Source organism: Oryzias latipes, chromosome 17 (genome assembly GCF_002234675.1).
Source record: "Oryzias latipes chromosome 17, ASM223467v1".
NCBI lineage: Eukaryota > Metazoa > Chordata > Actinopteri > Beloniformes > Adrianichthyidae > Oryzias > Oryzias latipes.
Genome location: NC_019875.2, coordinates 20,965,786 through 20,982,886, shown reverse-complemented (window position 1 = coordinate 20,982,886; position 17,101 = coordinate 20,965,786). Strand labels below are relative to the sequence as shown.

Below are 17,101 nucleotides of genomic sequence, written 5' to 3'. Positions count from 1 at the left end.
GGAAAATGTCTCATCTGTAAAAATGGTAAAATAAAGAAGGCAACAGGTTTATCGGGATTAGCCGTAGATTGTTTTGCAAACACAAACATAAGAAGCGAACAGACTTTTTCTCTTGATTGTTCCAGCACCATTCACTGTTTCAAGTGATAAACCCAATAGGCTAAGGTGTGAACATTTGAGGCATTTCCACCTAATTAAACTGATTGCAGAACATGGACGTGTCAAAAGCTATCAGTGTTTTTATACATGGCTTCATAAAACCACATTCATGTTTAGAGGTCATAACCTCGAACTCTAAAACCATAAATGTCAAGTCAAAAATTCAGATTTTTGCAAGGAAGCGCGTGACTCTAAATTGCATTACCCAGACAAAGATTTTTCTCTCACTCCGATATTAGTGATGAATTTAAAAAAAAAAAAACACACACACATATAGACACAACAGGTTAGATAGTGTTTTCACTTTGGATCCATTACTAATTTTTAGCCGAAATCCTACGTTACAAGTGTTAAATGACGACAAAGAAATACTGAACATTATAATGAAAGGAGTTCTCTTTCTTTCTTCCATTGATTACTGAAGAAAAATGTCCAAAAATAAAGCTCAGGAATCTGCATCATGACTTTCACCATAACGTGGTGAGATTCCCAAATTCAAGAACACAGAGAGAACTTCCAGTCTGGTTCTGTTGCTGCTGCAGGAAGCCCATAAGCATGGGAACAAAACCGATTTTACAACTTTCATCCACCCCTGAAACCATTAATTATCATCAAGCCTTTAGAACACGCTGGTTTACGCAGAGTTAAGAAATGAACCGGCGATCACCAGCCAGACTCTGAAATTCACACAGACACTGGACTGCAGATTTGTCAAACCACAATTATCAAGACTACCCATTCAGCCAAGCCGAAGCCGCAAAAAAAAAAACAATCACTGCCAAGTCAGTGCAACTAAATGGCCTCACTGACAGCCAGCAACATTAGAGTGAAGCCAATGAAGTGCTTATGTTGGACCTTTATTTATATTATGCTATAATCAAGAGCGCAATTATATTGTCTGGTTCAACAATTTTATGTCTACATTTTGTGATTCCTTTTACAGCTCTACTAGAGTTTTGCAATCTGACCCAGGACATCAGATAACGCTCAAGTGGAACAAAATTTAGATCTACCTTCTGATCATAACTTTTTTTGGTTCTTTATACCTTTATTCAAGTTTATATTCCAAAACACTAAAAAAGTATAATTACAAATTTGATGATGAGGCATTGGACTTGAAAACGAGTACAATTACCTTTATATTCTACATGTGAGTAAAATACAAACAAAGCTATTTGTTTTATTGATAATATTGCAGGATGACAGATTTGTGACATAATTTGAATTAATAAGCTAAATATTTAATACTTATTTTAACACTGCTTTTTAAGGATCCATGTCTTTAGCCAAACATTGGGGATCTTCCTCCAGCTGCCTTGCTCATCTTCTCAATAACATCTGCTGTTGAGTCGCTGCTGTGTGGTGTGAGCTGTCCTCGTCGTTTGCCAATAAAAACTTTTGCCATCAAATGAATGTTTTATTTCCCCCGGCTGTCCCAACAGTTTCATGCATATTTGTGAAGTTAACTCATTTGCTCTGTGTGAAAAAAAAAACATCCCAAAAGCGCAGACTAAGAGATTTTCCAGCTCCAAGCCATCTTCAGCCGCCTCTTTGCTCGTTAATATTACACGTTACATGTCTAGTGAGGATGGGGAATTTTATTTAAGGGGTGTGACAAAGTGGCAGAGAGAATGCTTTCTTTAAAAGTGAACCATTTAAAGAAAGTGGAAAATTAGGGCCAATCACAAACCTAGACAGAGATGACCCAAAACGACTGCTTTCTGATGTAAATAAAAGCTTTTCAACTGCTTACAATGGTTTGCATTGTCACAAAAATTGTTAAACTAGCAGTAAACTTTAGTTGGGATTAAACTGGCTGGATTGGTGCCTTTCATGCACCTCGTTCCTCAACTTTGTCTTTTCGAGTGGCATTTTTAAAAAGCTTTAAAAGTGAAGTCCTTTTTTAGTTTTGTTTTTATTGGTCATGCCAAACTTTACCAAAAAGTTTTTTTTTTCTTCTTTTTACTTTTGCATGTCAGAGGTGAAGAAAAGAAGAAGGCAGGGAGATTAGCCAATTGCGGTTCAATGCAGTTCTTCCAGTGCTGTCAACACTTTGGCAGCTAAACTGTCTGTAGCCTGCAGGCTTTACTACCGGCTCTGCCATGTCAACAACGCCATGGCTCCTCTGAGATGTACAGCAAATCTGAGCCAAAGAAACATACTATGACAGCGAAGCCGACGAGCAACAGAGCCAAACTACACACCTGAAATATAAGTGATCTCCTTCTTCCTCTGGAGGACACGTGTGCACCCACCCACCTCAAATTACCGCTAGGATCTAAGCAACTATAATTTATACCTTTGTTCGCAAATGGAGGACAGCATGCAGGAGCTGGCTAGCTGTGTGTGTAATTACGCTCAAGTGAGGGGATGCAGGGCCATGTGTTTGAGGCTGGGATTTTAAGCCCGGAAGGAAGGAAGAGAGAAGAGGAGGAGGTGGAGGATCAAGAGACAGAGAAGAAAGAAGCAGTGAGGCTAGAAAAATTCTGGTTATTTTACGCACGGCTGCTTTGTTAATGGATAGAGTGAGTGTGTACGTGTGTGCGTGGTGCGTGTATGGGGGAGGGGGTGGTCAGCGGGGGTGGGTCAGCAGGAAAGGGCTGTGTTTATCCAATCTGTTCCCTGCCTTTACCATGTGGTAGGAAAAACCACTGGCCGGCTCTCGGCCTGATCCCAGAGGACACAGACGGAGGGAGGGATGGAGGAACAGAGGGAGGGAGAAAATGAGAGAAGTAGGCCACAGGAGGTGGACAAGGAACCTGCTAGAGTAAACCGGGCATGTGTGCGCGTTCATGTGATCACTGAGCCTAAAAACCTGTTATGTGGGCTCTGACACCAACTTCAGGCTTTGGCTGTTAAGCAGGTGAATTTAAGTGATACACCAATGATAGCACCCAAAAGAAGCGTTTTAAAACACATATTGTTAAAAGATACTTTTGAAAGTACATTTTTAATGAAACCAAAAAACTTGTGCTACCATGACCTGAAAATATAATCATCTCTACTTTAAGCTAAGGTGTAAAATTATCAATCCCCTGAAGAGCTAAATCTGTTATTACAGCAATATGATATCTTCATAAAATTGAGTTCAAAACAGTCCTGGTTTTAGTTTGTGCTTCATTGCAGTCAAGTTTCACTGCTTGTGGAAACAAATATCCAATCAACCAATCAAAAGCCAGCAGTTCAGCTCAATTAGGCAGCAGCACATCAAGACAATTATCTGTAGTTCAAAAACAATGCTTTAAATAGCTTTATTAAAACCCCAAACTCGGAATGTAAAATTGAGGTCCAAGCAGAAAGGTCTAACATTTCCTTTATGTCCTTTATTCTAAAACAGTGTTCACACTGAACGCGATTTGCATATAAGGGCATCCAGTTTCGATGTTAAGACGATGTTAAGACGATGTAAAGACGCGATAAAGAGGTCCTGTGGCACGTCCAGAGTTCAAATATCTGAACTTTGGCGAAATATTTGCATCGCGACAACCTATCAGAGACTCTGCTTCGGCATGTGGCGTGTTGATGACATGATCAGCAGGATCATTTATGACATTTTTCTTTATTTGCATTGAGTCACTAGCAAAAGGTTACTCTACTTTATTCTTAGCTTTATTTTTTCCCCTCTTCGGACTATTGAGGGATAGCAAGTCTACAAACTGGGTCACAGAAAGACGGAGGTAGAGCTGAAACCGGCCGTCATTCAGATGCAGCTCGTGCAGCAGATGGTGAAGCTCACCGTACTGGGAGAGTCTGAATGATCTCATGAACCCAAACGTGGCGACGTGTTTACCGGTGCTTTGTAGAGAATAAATAAACCTGATCTCTATACATCAGCCGTGTCTTCTATGTATTGTAAATGAGAAACAGACACGGCTCTATGTCGCGATGAGGCTAAAAACATTTAACAGTAGCTCCTCCCACACACGTTAGGAGTGTCAAGCTTTATGAACACATTTTTGAACAAGCGTCGAGCAGCGAATCTGACACGAGTCAGAAGAGAGGGCGCGGGTGGGAATTTGACATGAATTGGTTTGGTGTGAATGCAGCATTATTATGATCGCTGATGCATTTTGTCATCTTAAACTTATGTTAACACATTTTTTCCATAAAAACTGCCGCACATTCTCGTCTTTGTAAGTTCCACTGATGGTTTGTTATTTACTCAGACCAACGACTCCCCATATGCAGTCTTCACAAGTCTTCACATACTGTTGCCTTATCACTTTCAGGTTGGCGTGTTCAGAGCCTCCCTGCCCACAGGACAGCCAAGAGATGCTGTTCACGCAAGACTCGTGCTCAGCAGCTGTGCCACTTCACTTCTGCACAGCATCCAGTGCAGCATTTGATCAGGTTCTCCCCCTGAGCATTCCAATCCTCGTGAACGCCAAAGCATCTGGGCTTAAATAAACCCATGCATTTACACATGGTGTGTACCCCAATGAATCTAGCCAGCCTTAAATGAGTATTTTGCTGGAACCGATTTCCATGGTGCTGATTAAAGCTCAAAGACTGAAGTCCTGACATCTATGCAGCTTCAAATTTTCTGCGTTAAGTTCATGAATGTTTGAATACGAGGGCCATCTCTGCTTTTTATTAAAGCGTCTAATAATTTAGCATCAAAATGTCTTAACTCAGCAAGTCTCTTTTAGGTAGGGGTCACTCACTTAAAAAGTAGCAAGAAATTGGCCTAAAATCCTCCGATTCCTGATTAAAATCTCTTTTGTTGCAAAAAAGATAATCATCTTTCTGATTTAATTTACTTTTTTACGAAAGCACATCAAACCAAATCTTCAATTACTTTGTAGCATTCAAGGACAAATAGGATTTTGAGGCTAAAGTCCCTAAATGGACCCTGTTCATCTCTCAGGAGAACATTTTAATGATCGGTCACCACGTAGCAGAAAATGATTACTGCTGAACCTAAATGACTTTTCTAAAAACAAAATTAAGCAAAAATCCAGGGTGTACGCGGACAGTAAAGGAGAAGCATTGAGAAAAAGATATTTATCAAAAGGAGAGCTAATATCCATGACTAATTTGGTGCTGAATGAAACTTTTGCCGGTCATCAAAAAGAAGGGGACAGATGCTAAACTTAGAGGCAATGAATTTTGTCAGGTCAGAGCTACTTTTGAAGCCCCTGTCTGTGCATTCTGCAATTCGTCAAACACATTAAAGCAAAAACGACCAAGAACTACAGGAAATCTTACCACTGCTCTGTCCTGCTAAAGAAAGAAAACAAGAAAATATCTTCTGTTTCTTAAAAAAGTATTTTAAGTAAACATGTCTTAGCTTCCCTGGTTTCTTTCAACCAACACATCTGCATATTGGGATTCAAAATCTGGGCCAAAGTGGTTTACATAAAAATAACTGAACCTTTCCATAACTAGGTTGAGATGAACATTGTAAAGATTTGGAGAGTATTTAGGATTCTCCAGGTATTCCTTTGGTAAATGTAAAGGAAGGTGTTTATTGACTTATGGGAGACCTATGAGTCAATCAAGCAACTCACTTTAAAAAAAAAAAAAGGTAAGCTTGCAAAACAATGTAAATCCATGAATTTGTGACCAAATAAAAGTTTGCTTGGGTAAGGATTAGTTTGTTCAGCAGTAAACCAGCTCTAACTCTTCAGACCACAACACCTCTTAACAATTTTATCAAAATCATCTTCCAATGATTGAAGTTTGATCAGTGTTTCTCTAAAGAAACACGTACCACGATAGACCACAAAAGGCTTTTACAACATAAATGACAAAGGTACAGCAAACTCTACAGTTACTAACTTCAGGAAATAAATACCACAACATAAGAGATCTAAGACTCATTTCAACAATCTGGTTCATTTATGTCTGCTCACATGAAGAAACACTTATTGTATAGAACAACTTTTTTTTTCCTTTAAATTATGTCGGGTCAAATTTAAGTAGAATGTTAAAAAAAAAAAAACAAGATTCAGTTTCACATTTTCCTTATATGTTCTAAAAAAATTATATTAAACTAGGCAGCCTGCTATAAATTTCTAGATCATATCACAACAAGTATATATATAAAAAAATCTCTTTTTGACTGATTACACCATACATTTTAAAAACGGCTTTAATGTTCTGCTGAGTAAATCAAGGTTTTAGAACTTTCTGAATGTAAGCAAACTTCATTTAGCCAGCTTGATAATTACAGTCCCAAATTAAATAACTTTCACCAACTTTTATCCCAAAAGTGGAACTGGCTGCAGGAAAATCATCTCAACTTCACTTACTGCTCTAAATCATTGACATTCCACCTTCAGGGCTCACCAGCCAAAGCAGACAAATGTGTTCCACCTTATTAAAACTTTTTATTTTTTTACAGGGATATTCCAGTTTTTGTTCTTCAATTATGATATGAAAGCCACTTAGCAGATACAAACCTAAACGAGGAGAGATCAAAAAGTTGCAGGTGAGGGGAAATTGTTGCTCAGCGATGCAAATGACTCAACACTTCGGTACAGTCGCCGGGTTTAGGGAAAACCCCCCCCCAACACTTTTGTCATGCGTTTGAATACTGAAGACATTTGAAATCTACGGGGCGCCTTTTAACTGGGAATCTTTTCAGGTTCAGAAACCAACGTGAACATCAAAGGTTGGATTTTTGATTGATTTTTACATAAAATGAATCATTTTCATCAGTTTGAAAACATTTTTTTTCAATGGAATTTCCAACCTATTAAAATAATTGCAAATAAATTCCTGTAGAAGGAAAGATCGTACCAAACCCAGATTCAGACAGCAGGTGAGATGACAAACCCAGACTCCAGGTTTATTGATCACTGCTACTGCTGAGACATTTTAGACCAGAGGAGCAGGCTCACCTGGTGCCATTTTCCCCCTAGGAGTGATTAGTTTCACTCCATACTCTAAATGTTGTCCTCTACAGACGATGGTAGTTTTTGTTCTGGAACATTCTTTTTTTCTCTGACTGTGGTTTCTGGGATAATGTGCTTCTATGGTAGATTTAGACCACTGACTGAGAACTGGACTGAGTGAACCCTCCCTCCCTCTTCGTGTTCCAGGTAGGAAGTACTCGCTGGTCCCAAAAAGTCAAAAGACTTGTATTCAGTAATAACCAGCTATTCCTATCCTATCCTATTTTTTTTCATGATATTTTTTTATTTATTGCAAGTTTTTTCCAGTTATTAACTGACCAATCAGATGCCTCAATAAAACTATGTGGTGAACGCTGACCCACACCTTGATCAATAGAAACGTTTGACAGATTCTCACGAGCCTGCTTTCAGTGACAGGGGTGTGAACTTCCAACAAGCTCACACTTGATTGGTGAAACCAGTTTCCATAGAAATGATGACTCAGACCAACTTGAACCAATCACTGCTTTCTGACATAAATGCCTCGAACACGTCCGCATTATGAAAAAATGGTGACTGAATTGACTTCGTTTCAGAGGTAAGCCATTTTTTATGAGTGATGTCACACTCAGTCCAGTTCTCATATACAGTCAATAGCTACAATTGTCCTTGTTCAGCATGTTTACAGTATCTGAGAAATAAAAAAATCTTAGAACAACTTACTGAGAAACTGTGGAGGTAGGAACACGCTGGGACACGACTGTTCAACTTGTTTTCCTTTAACTCCATATTTCTCTTTTGCTTCAGTGGCTAGATGTTGACTCCATGAGCAGACTGCTTTTAACTTTCCATCAGTCACAGGAACAATTTGATGATTAGACTAGGATGCTAAGAAGACATGTCCATGTTGTGAATCGATGACACAACTGTGTCAACACATTGACAGAAGAACCAATTAAAACTGAATCTGTTTTCATTTTGAGGTCCCTTTTTTAGCACTGGGCTCCATCTGAAAATAATAGAAAAAAAACTCCAAGTGTCCTTGAGTGGACAGAAGAGCGGTGAAGAGGAGAAACTGACTACGACACACGTCTTCATTGGCTGAGGTCAAAGACAGATTAAATGGCACATATTGGTCGTCGGGGGTTCTTGACAGAACATCTCCTCCACAGAGACAAACACATACAACCCACACAGAAATACTTGAGAGCTGTATTTACGCCAGCCTCTCTTCTAGGCACAGTACTTGGTCCAGAAGGCCTTCGCTGCAGGAGGAGGGGGGTGGGGGGCAGAGAGCAAGACAGGTGAAAGGGAGGGAGGGATGAGAGAGTGAGACAGACATCGATGACACTCAGTTTTGAATGTCACCACAGTGCTAAAGACCCCCGCTAACCTTTTGGCTAGAAATGATAGGACTGGAGGAGGGGGAGGGAGGAGAAGAAGGAGGGAACAGGAGGGAACGACGGGCAGGCAAAGATGGAGAGAGAGAAAAAAAAGATGAAAAGGGTGACAATGAAGAGCAAAAAAGAAGAGGAGGGAGGCTCACGCTTGGACAGAGAGTGGGTGGGTGGGTTGGAGCAATAGATGGCAAACATTAAAGAGATGGAGGCAAACAACAGCACCACTCCTCATCTCTGCTAACACGGCTGCCATTCACGACACATGATGATAGGAGACAAAATGGCCACCCTAACAAACATCATTACTCTCGCCCCAACACCAAACAACTTCTGAGCACCAACACAGTCTACTGCCCCACGCCATGTGCTGCAATCTGGCCCAGACAATGGGGAGAGCCTTCAACCCTCAAAATATGTTCCATCTACCCCCAAAACACATTTTTCCTAACTGTGAGAGTGGGGGGGATGTTTTCCTAAAGTCTGAGGAGTAAAAAGCCGATAAAGTGGAAAGTATACAGTCGACTCCAAACTAAAAAACAGTAAGAACTGCGAGTTCGATCAGACGTTACTGTTTTTTGTTGTGCTCCTATAGTTCCTGATCTAATTGCAAAGGTCATCTAAGGCTCCTATGAATGCCTCAAAGAAGAGAATAGTCTTCATTTAACATTTATATGCGGGGGTCTTTACCTACTTTTACGCTCATAACAATATTTCTATGGACGAAGCTTTTGTTGGGTGATTCAAGAAACATGAAAGTTGTTGTTGGGGGTGAAAATTTAATTTAAAGTGATAAAGTTTAGGACACATCCCAGCACTGCTCTCTACCCAACATAAGTTCTGCAGAAATGTGAGGCAAAGACATTTAGACTATTGCTTTATTAGTTTTGTGCCATCATCTACAAGAAACCCTTTTAGCATTTGACCTAACAGCAGATATTTATTAGTCTACAGTAGGGCTGCACGATATGAGGAAAACTCGCGATATGCGATATTGGTGATTAATATTGCGATAACGATATGATTCGTGGTATATAAACAAATAGCAAAACAACCAAAAACATAATTTCCATTTCACTGCAACAGTTTAAAAATTATACTCCAAATGACCCTTGTCGACATAGGAGGCAAACATCAAACATAAAAGGGCTCATCTGATTGATCAACAACGTAAACGGGTCCTTCCGATTGGTTAAATGCATAAAAGGGATTTATTTCATTTGTTCAATATTTCAAGCTGCCACGAGATTGTTTTAGCACATTTAAGGTAACCATTTATTGCGATTTTCGCCGTCTTTTGCGGTATGCATATTGTACAGCTTAATGTCGCGATAACGATAAATTTGCGGTATATTGTGCAGGCCTAATCTACAGTCATAGCAATTTTTTCTGACACGACTCAACACCAGAAAACAAGTTTGTGTTTTGGTCAAGCTAACATGTTTTTGAAGAAATATATACACATTCATGATGCATTCATTTGACTGGGGAAAATGGAAATATAATTAAGAAAACTGAAAAAAACATCCAGAAATTATATTTTTGTTATGATTTTAAGTCATATATTAAAGCATATTTAAATTATAATGACTTTCAGTTTTCAAATTCACACCATATTCTTAACGGCGGGAAAAAAACACAAATGGGGGACAAATCAGTTACTTGGAATCAAAAAGATCTAAACTCAACTGCTCCTAAAATCCTCTGACATACAAACATGATAAACGAAAAAAAAATGCAATGCAATAATTAACAACAAAATAACCAGAAAAGTGGACTGATACTTCTCAAAGTGACCAATGTCAAAATCGACCAGACCAGAATATCTGGTCACTTCAAAGTTTTCAGGGATTTTGGCAGACAAGGAAAATATATTTGATACATCGGTTAAGTTTTTCCCCCCTGCAATTTTAACTCATCCAAACGTGTAACGTGTGCATAAAGGGTTAATATGAAGTTAAGATGAAGTGTGCTATAGCAAGCACAGCTAAATCTTAAGAAAAACTATTTATGAAAGATAAAAGTAAAGATTATTTAATATCAAGCCATTTTAACCAAAACAGAGAAAATAGGTAAAATAACCTAGGATGCTGAAGCTGAGCAGAATGTTACTATCCAAAATGGTGAACTAAAGTCAGTAACTGCAATCCTACAGGCATTTACTTTTTCACCACACAAACCCAGTTGATACATGAAAACATCTTTCTACATGTCTGAAAGTAACATGCGTCACTCTAAAAGTCCATCAGAGTGGGTTCCTTCATAACGACCAAGTTATTTTCTTATAAAAGATATTTGGGCATATTTATTGTATGTATTAAATACTAAAAGCATGAAATCCTAAGCGTTTACTGTTCATCTCAATATTTTATCATTTTTTTCCCACTTTCTTTTAGTCACAACATGGTTATGGTTTTCTTTGAATGGCACACATATTCAGAGGTAAACAAAAAAAATTATCATTATGCTTAAATTTGGAGAAAACAATACAACCCAGTATTTATTACATTCACGTTGTGAGTAAATTTAAGAAGTCTTTAGTCAAACTTGACAGTTTTCCACCTGCTTTCTTAGGTTCCTGTGTCAGAGTTCATCATTCCAACTTCTCCATAATCAAAGGATCCATCGTGGTATAAGTAAGATATTTTTTGTACTTTGGCCAAAGGTTTGACCCATACTCAAGGTGAAACTTGTGATTTTCGAAAAAAAATAAATGGCAACAACCGCTAGAGGGCGCTTGTAGGTTTGTCAGTATTCGCCACTGACAGCAACACAGAAGAAGCGCCGTTCAGTCTAAAGGCCCGTACACACCGGGACGAATATTCGCCAGGCGTTATTCGACAGCGTTTTTCGCCACGTTTTTTGTGTTCACACCCAGTCTGACGATGAGCCGTGCGAACATGCAATTTCATTCCCTGACATTAGATGGCGCTTAATGTAAAACAGAAATACTCCAGTACTTAAAGCTGCTTTTCACTCAGAAGAAGAGAGCAAGTATTCACGGGCTTGTCAGAATAATACAAAGAAAACATGAATATTTCAAGCATCAGTAGCTCCAACTGGTGCTTGGTTCGGGGATATTTTAGAATGTCCGTCATTGTTTCTTCGCGGCAGTGTAGACGCTACTTGGCGTCTATCTTCTTCGCTGGTATATGTGCTCAGAAAGGCAGTTTTGTGTTTGAGCGCCCCCAAGTTGTGTTTTACTGTAACTTCAGAAGCTCCAGACACGTGTGCAAAAGCGCCATTCTCATTGGTCGAATAGATTTCGACGCGGCGCGTCAAACCAAAAAAAACGAACCCGAGGTGTTTTTTAAAAAGTGACGCTTTGACGCGTGCCGTTTCTCCCGTCGGTGTGCACACTCTCATTGGTGCCCTTTGTTTAGTCACGAGGCGTTAAACGTCGGCGAATATCGTGCGCGAAATTCGTCCCGGTGTGTACGGGCCTTTAAGCACACCGCCCTCAGCAACAGCAATTACAAGCAACCACTTCCAATGAAAAGCCTATGCGCATTTTGGGTTTCTGTGTACAAAACTCTTACGTTCACGCCGTTTTCAGTCTCTACGTACAAAACAAGCGACCATTGAATGCACGTTGAAACTTAAGTTAGACTTTCACCAACCAGGGACTTGGATTTGGTAGTCACACATGGATGGCGTCTCAAAAGTTTGGGACTCAAGTCCCAAAACTTTTGAAAATTGATCATGGAGGAGAAATTAATAACTGCAGTTTGTGTCAGCTGAAATTATAAGTTACCAAGTCTTTCATATATCGGAATAGAGAAAGCCTGGACCAATGTTTGCGAGGTTTGCACTGCTTCGATATTTCGCAATTAGCTTCTTACAACTGTAGGTGGTAGACACGCACTGGTAAACAGGAGAAATAGAAGAAGAAGAAGAAGCCCCTCACTGCTTACACCCTGGGCGCCACATGCCCAGTATAAAGCATGAATATTACTGTCATACTATTCCATTATTCCTTTCAAAATGAAATCTGTTTTTTCCCTTCTTTATTGTGCATTTTTTGGCTGCTGCAACTTATAGTTCGAAAAATACGGTACACTGGATTTGATCAACCAAATAAGCATCAACAAGTTGATTGAACGGTGCAATTCTAGCAACCAAAAAGTCTACCAGTAGCTGTTTCTGCAGAATGCTTGTGTTAGATTATTATGTATAACCTTAAAACTAAAAAATAAAATGTAAAAAGTTACTGCTGATTCCAAAACAGCTTCCAGAGCAAGGCGATGGCTGAAAGAGGGAAGGTTGCCTCATTTTTAACCACAAGAAAAGACGGAACGAGAGACCAGTGCAGAACATCTGTTGTGTGCTGTGTGTGTGTGTGTGTGTGTGTGTGTGTGTGGTCGGGGCCTCTTATCTCTCCCTCTGTGGCCCGCTAAACATGACTAGCTGCCATCTTGGCTCAGACACACGGCGGTGGGGGTAGCAACTCCTGGCTCTTTGGCAAACAGGAGCCAGGGAAACAACAAACACCTTACGTGTCACCCTCAATACGGCGGCGATGCGAAAACGAATACTAACCAGTCAATGTTTCGGGAAGTTTTGCCCCTCTTGAGTGAGACTTGGGAGATGCGTGCGCGCAGCCGGCTGATCATTATGCAAGTTAACTGCTTCCAGGACGCATTATGGAGAAAGATGGCAGAGAGACGCTCACTCAACAGTCCATGTCGATGAGACCGTGCAAGTTTCTGCTACCAAATAAAAAGAAAATGTCCCAATCGCGGCGACGCCCGGCAGGTGTTGTTACTTATTTCCTCCCGTCCACACAGAGTAACAAGTGTAGCCGACTACTTCACTTGAGAATACCGAAAACGATCGGTTTCAAACACCAAAAAAGATGCACAAAGAACATTTACGGCGACTTTAACAAAGATATATATTTTAACTCCTCAAAAAAAAGTCATAAAGTTGATCCCATTGCCAAAACAACAAGCGACCGAGCGATCCACCGACAGCAGGTTAGTAGGCAGCTCTGGATGAGAGAGGATGGGTTTCTGAAGTGGTTTGGCCGGACACAATAAGGATGGGAGCTGGCTAGCAGGCTAGCTGAACTTCTGTGTCCTCGCGCTGGGCCGACCTCCAGCGGCTAGCACGGCTAATTAGCCTATCAGCGGTATTTCGCACGTCGTTCCGGACCGGGGAACGGTTCTCTCATCTCGGTTTTTATTTCCGAAAAGCACTTTACCCCGAACCAAACGGAGGACAAAGTCGCAAAAATCTATATTTGTCTTTAATAGAAACGTGAATTCACGCAAACCTTGACTGAGAAAGCGTGAAAAACACTGTTTTATGGGATGACCGTCTAGCCTCCCCCCTCCTCCACTCCTGTCCCTTCCGTCCAATAAAACTAGCGACTACTACAAACACTTCACTCAGACTCCATTAAAATTCACAAAAAACACAACTGCGCGCGCTCATTTCGTTGTTTTTTCAACTTTAGTTGCGAACATTTGGTATAAATCCATCAAAAATGAGGGGCAAATGAGCCAAGTGTTGTCCGCTGGGAATCTCCCTCGGAGCTCCGCTCGGTGACTCACCTCTACGCTCGAGCCACCTCGTGTCTCCTGGAAGCTTCAACACAATTAGCTAACTGGGCTAACACTTTTAAACTGAATTAAGTCCGTTTTCAAATCCACAAAACCGCCTAAGTAGTTACGGAGGGACGCTACACAGGCGGAGAGCTCACCGTGGCGTTTCGTGGATTTTTTTCTCCCTTTCCACTTTTCAACTATCTACCAGGACTGTTGTGCGTCTCTGAGCGATGCAGCGGCTGGCAAAGCTAAACTTGCTATTGTTAGCATGTCGGCATGGCAGCTTCAATGACTTTAGTATCAAACGATAAATCTTTAGCACGATTTATCCCGAGATGAATGGAGTTCTCCCTTCAGCCAATGCCCTCCGGACTGGAAAAAGCACATAGCCCGCACGGCGGTTTAGAGTCCGATTGTCGAGCAAAAAAGTATGACAAACTTACTGACTATTCATTGATAAAATATAGGAGGTTTTTATTTATAACCGACGAAGACTGTAGAACCATTCCAACCAGATTGTTATTTGTACCCCCCCAAAAAATAGGAAAAAAATTGGCTTTAGGTTGCTTACCCAACAAGCTCGATCGGTTCGGGATTTTATCAAATCAACTCCTCGTCACCAGGGTAGAATCTCCGCTTGCTCGGAAAAAAACCCCATCCACCGCGATCCTTTTCAGTTTGAAATATAAATAAACAGGGGGAAAAAGTTCGTGTTTGCTGTTATTTTCATTCAATATTTCTCCGGCGTGTCTTGCATCCGCGACCTCGCCGACTAGTGTGTGTTGCTCTTCTCTCCTTTGTGTTAATTTCACTCAAATCGAGTTTAATCCGATCGATCCCTCGGCTGGTCGCGCTCCCGAGTCCTCCCCTCCAGACACTCGCTCACCTTCCTCGGCCAGGGGGGGCGCGCTCCCGAGGACCTCTCGTACAGATAAACAGCGGCGTGCGCGGTCACTGACCTCGGCCGTGCCCGCGTGACGCTTTCTCTGGACTCTCATTTGGATATGAAAATTAAAAACAAAGGCGTTAGTTTGATTTGACTGTGGACTCCTGTTTTGAAATGTTTATTAAAATTCAATTGTTTGTATTTAAATTAAAAAAATATGGGAGGGGGGGGGGGGCAACAAACTTGTACGGACTATTTTTAGTTTTTGCCTTATTTAAAAAAAGTATTCTTATTTATCCTTTTGGAGGTCCTGCAAACTTGTAATGGCAATTTTTACACCGGAAAGCTTATATCTCAATCATTGGACATACTTACTCAATTTTAACAGAATTAATTAGGTTCATGATTTTTTTATTAGTAAAACTTTTATTTCTGGATTCGTGTTTTTACAGCCATTGGAACAGAAAAAATGTTCTGTTTACAGGAAAAGTACATTCAAATTTAACTGGAAATAGTTTTTTTTTCTTCACATTTGCTACATAAATGTGCAGGAAGATGGTTCAAATAGAGGGTTTAATTCCCAGTATTTATTCAAATTTGCATTGTTTATGAATGGAAATGTTGACTTTAGGAGGAAGTGCAGCAGTTTTCTATAATAAATTCTGTTACAGATGCTAATGAGACCTTTTATGCTTTTTCTGTCTATTTGAACAATATTTATAAATTAACCAGAACTGATTGTGTAAAAAACAAACCGATAGCTAGCATCAAACATTCTGAACTAAAAATAAAAGGTTTTTTTTGTTTATATGGACTTTTAGATTCAAATCTTTCTGTTAAACACGGTGGCGGCACTATTATTATAGCTTTTTTTTCCCTCTTCTGCTACAGACCTAATTTAGACCTAATTGGCAAATAAAGGTAAACACACAAAAACAGTGTTACATCTTTAAACTCACAATCTCAATTTGGGACAAATGCTAACACCAGAGGTAGAGCGGTCAACATCTGTTCGGTTGATCACAGGTCTGATTCCTGCTTTGCCTGCCCACGTGGCGAAATGTCCTTGGGCAAGGCACTTAACCCCACATTGGTGGTTTTAGGTTGGCGCCAGGGTGCACCAACAGTGTGCGAATGTGTGTGTGCATGGGGGAATGGGACTGTGACTCTAAAGCGCTTTTGAGCGACGGTATAGTAAGGACAGGCCATTTTGGTTTATATTTAACATTTTTGTTAAAAGCTACTATAAACGGTTGATCTTGAAGAAATATAATTTTGAATCCCTTGACCCCTGTCAATGCAAATCAATTCAGAGGTCGAGGGTTTAAAAGAACACATCACGTTTGTATAAATATTCCCATTTCCCACAAACACATCTAGAGTGTGCATATTTCTAAGTAGCAAACATAAAGGCACATATTTGAAGAAATTGAGCATTGAATGTAGAGTTTTAGGACTTGTGTTCTGTACATTTTCACAGAAGGAAAGCATTGATAAAATAGAATATTTCCTATCAACTGTGTAATCTGATTGAATAAAATACTTGTACATGTGCAGTGCCAAACCTCTACAATCAATCCTGCTGGCTTCGCTTCAAGAAATGCAGCTATATGCTTCAGACCAGATGATTAGTTACGGTGATAACCAGTCATATCAAAGTACATAACCTTCAATCAAACTTTCACGTGTGTTTGTCAGCCACATGTTAAAAAAACGACATTTTGGGGTTGTGATGGTCTTCTCTTAGAACAGTAAAAATTACAGATGTGTTTGCATTTGCTTAGACTCAGGTGCAGGTTCAGTTCTTGCAAACGTTGATTAACCACGATAGATTGGACACAAACTTTGTATTTTCTATCCCATGTTCTGCACCAACATAAGTTTTTGAATCCTGGATTCTTATGCAGTTCATATGCTTCTTATCGTTGAAGTCAAAGAGTATTGTTGACATGTTTAAACACAGGGTGAGAATAAAGTGGATTTGTTTTCACTCTAAGTTTTATTTCAAACTAAGCAGAATAGTAGATGTGTGAGAACTTTACAGTGTCCATAGCGACATGGTAAAGCAGCCCCAGAATATATGGTTTTGAATTTTCTGTTTCTTTTCTCTGCCCTGAACCAATGAAGTAATGATGCACGCTGCAGGAACGTGAGTAACCTGCAATAACGCGGATGTCCCTGACACAATCTGTAATTTGCTTATCAAAACAATCTGGCCTCGGGAGAGAAATGCATGTGCGCACGCGCACACACACACACATTTTGTCTCCC

The 17,101-nt window shown here is 40.1% G+C and overlaps 1 protein-coding gene across 3 annotated transcripts in view; it reads right to left on the bottom strand.

Moving 5' to 3' along the window:
• Positions 1-14,845, bottom strand: part of chd7 (chromodomain helicase DNA binding protein 7) — an 83,949-nt gene extending 69,104 nt beyond the window's left edge. The window contains exon 1 of one of the 3 annotated variants that reach the window (XM_023965274.1): positions 14,516-14,845. The gene's annotated coding sequence lies outside the window, so the exon portion shown is untranslated. The other 2 variants (XM_023965276.1, XM_023965275.1) reach the window with 2 other exon arrangements.
• Between the last annotated feature and the right edge of the window lie 2,256 nt (positions 14,846-17,101).